This window comes from Bactrocera latifrons, unplaced genomic scaffold, assembly GCF_001853355.1.
Source record: "Bactrocera latifrons isolate USDA-ARS-PBARC rearing strain unplaced genomic scaffold, ASM185335v1 scaffold_304, whole genome shotgun sequence".
Lineage (NCBI taxonomy): Eukaryota > Metazoa > Arthropoda > Insecta > Diptera > Tephritidae > Bactrocera > Bactrocera latifrons.
The window spans coordinates 276,133-279,540 of record NW_017536675.1 but is presented as its reverse complement, the minus strand read 5'-3'; positions in this window follow the sequence as shown (position 1 = coordinate 279,540).

Below are 3,408 nucleotides of genomic sequence, written 5' to 3'. Positions count from 1 at the left end.
TATTTTTTATTTTATCGTATAAAAACTAAAATACTGCTCTTTTAGGTTAGTTAGGAACGATCTCCGCGATTTTTGAAAGWTTTCACGTTTTCCACGCGCTCTCCACACTTGTAACAGATTTGTTGCAATTCAGCGCGTATTCGACTTGTTGAAGTGTTTTAATTGCTGTTCACTATTTGATTTTCGACTCTTGATTTTGTYTATAGTTTCATCACTCGCTATGTTGGGCGCGCGTTGCTGGCAATTTCAGGTATTTTATTTGTGCCAAAATCAATTTGTATGGCCGCGCAAATGGGATTTCCATTAATTTAGAAAATCACTGCAATTTCACTTAACACAACTCAAAACACTTTCGAAACTTTAATTTTTTTTTTTTCACTTATATTTACTGTTACTACGTTTCCTTTGGCTCGCTTGTGGCTGCTGCTGCGCGCAGTTCTTTTATTGCTTTTGTGAAAGCCTGACGGACAAGCGCAGCGATTTTATACCACTCTCGTCTCGAACACCAAAATTTCGATGACCACTAAACGTGACGAACCGCAGATTAGCCTGATTTACTGATTTTGCGCTGGCAGGCAAAGCGTTTGGGCGGAGGAAATTCGCGAAATTCAGTCACAATGAAAGAATTTTTTGTTGCCACTCATATATTTTATATATATTCTCAGCGCAAGACAGTGTGAAAGTCTAAGTGTTTGTGTGCGTGTGTCTCTTTATTTTTCTTAAATTCGGCTAACTTTCCGCTCGTTATGTGTATGCGCTTTTTATCAGCCGCTTGCACTTCGAAACCTCTGCAATTATTCCTTGAAGTGTCGCATGTAAATGACCGACCGTTGTGGCTTTCGATTGATAGCGCTCGCTGCAGCACGTCCCAGACGATTGCTTTGGCGTGCAGTTGAAATATTTATTGCTAAAAATTAATGAATTACTTATGTATGTATTTAAGCGTGTGTGTAGCAATAGCTCGCCACGAAATTCACCAATTAAATTAGAAAAGTAAAGATTTTGCGTTAATTTTCTAGCTCTTTGTCGTCTAGAACAGTTACGTTTGTCTCACTATAGCGCGTCGAGTGTTTCACGAGTTTTATTTCGAATGGAATCGAACCACAGATTTTACTAAGATTATTAGTGAATGTGGAAAAATAAAACTAAAGAGTTATAAATACAGACCCTGTAAGAAAAAATAAGTGTTTCTTGGTTTTAATTTGTTAAAAAATTTTTTTATTAAAACTTCTAGAACTATAATGAAACTAAACTGAAAAAAAAATTTGTTTACTATTTTCATCACRTAATTATGCTTAAGTGTACSGTATTTGTTACTYCATTTTTCCCATCTCAACCGCCATYCGGYCTGTACCTGACAWKAACTTTTTTTGYAATTTGGTAAACAYCTTATCAAARKTTGKYYWWKRRRAMCMAWTYCSRAYWRKTYMAAWWAWKRAAAAWYCSSMMSDWAWYYYYTWAAWKRWYCMAAAAWTTKWAAAAACGTCAGTGGATCACGAGKAAATTTTTTGTATCTAAACAAGGTGTGTTAAGTTTACCACTTGTAACACCCAGAAGAACACATCGGAAACTCTATAAAATATATATCTAAATCATCRGCATGACGARCTGAGCTGATTTAGCYACGCCCGTCTCTCTATTTAGATATACGCGAACTTCTTTAATGGAGGATGGAGTCATGTAAGGAAAATCCTCTGATTTYCATTCACTTGGGAGTGGCCAGCAACAATTCTTATACATATGGCTCAAGCAGCTCACGACYTACGTACTTAGACCAAGTATCCTCTGGATACCCAAAGCATATCCGTYTGAAGGTGAGCCAAARTGAGAAGGCGAACCATCCCGACTCAGGCTTKTGCGCTGGGTTTGGAACCCGYTACGTAAAAGACGCTCCCAATGAAAAYTAATCAATAGCCTTCCACGAGAGACCCCCTTTTTAATACACGTGAACTAGTCTCTTAGGTTTTGAGATATCGTTTYGAAAGTTTCCACACATATTTGGCTTTCAAAGAAACTGCTCATTTGACGGAGACGCTGATATCGAACAACTGGGATATAGCTGTCTTACGAACTGAAAGATCGGAATAAAGTCCTTGTATTGAACGCTTTTTCGTTTGACGACATATCTTCACGAAATTTTGGTATGAGTTATTGTTTAAGACAAGAGTGYAATCTCCGAAGAAATTGTWCAYATCGGATCGCTGTAGCRTAAGCTYCCATCMTTAAATATYKTACAAAACTATATTAAGACAGGATTTGTATAGAGGAGTTTCAGTTTCCGAACGCTATCTTTCATATTTTGTTGTTTTTGGAAATTTCTCGCGATGTGGTGAATTATATACATCCAAACAGCTGTACGACGGAACAAAAAGTGAATATCAAAACAAAATGACCTTTCTTGACTATACTAATTCTTATCTATCGAATTTTTGTCTCAATTTCTCATCTTTAAATTTTTTTGAATACCAAATCTTTGCTAAAATGAAAAATTGAAAAATTCAAATGAAAACAGCGCTAGCGAAGGTTTTAAAACGAAATGGCTATTCCCGATAAGCCCCAGAGCCAAAGGTTTCTCCATCTATTTCATACTAATGAGCGAAATACAGCAAAAATTTCAGAATGAGGACATTTATTGATCATTAAACTGTTAAACAAYAAATCTGAGGATTACCAGGAATAGCTATTTCGTCTTAAACCCGTATATATTTTGTAGAAATTTCCAAGAATATGTTTTTAAAAATTTTTTCTTTTATGATGAGACATACTGCGAATTTCCACAAATTAGCAGCTCTGGTTTTTTGGTTTGGTTTCTTCGTACTGGTTGKTATGTCAGGTTGTTGTCTTAGCTCTAAAAAAAAGTACTTTTGTTATATCATAGAAATTTCTCCAACAGTTAGCTTTAATTTCCTACTGGGTGCCTTAGCAGAATTTTACTACACACACAGTGGCAAAGCAAAAACGCCTCTTCTTTTCCAGCTACTCCGGTATTGATGGCTGAAACGATGCTGGTGTGCTGCATACGAATGCTCTCGCCAAGCGCTGATAACACTAGAACAAAGGAAATAAAAAAAATCCAAATACAAAAAAAATATTGAAAAAAACCTGTGAGCAATGAGCAGTGATAAGCACATTTCATACTAATTATCGGCTAATGAAATAATGAACTGTACATACTTATGAATGTATGTATGTATGTAGCACGCCAATTGCCAGCTACGAGGATACGCAACACGTAAGCTTTGTTTTGGCATGCTCGAACTGGTTCTTGCCGGCATTCACTGCTTGCTACTCGCTCAGCSGTTTCGCAACCAGCTAACGTTTTCTCTGTATAATTGCTGCAAATGATTATGCTGTGGCTAATGACTGCGAAGGATGTGCGTGTGACCTCACACGAGTAGAGTTTGGTAT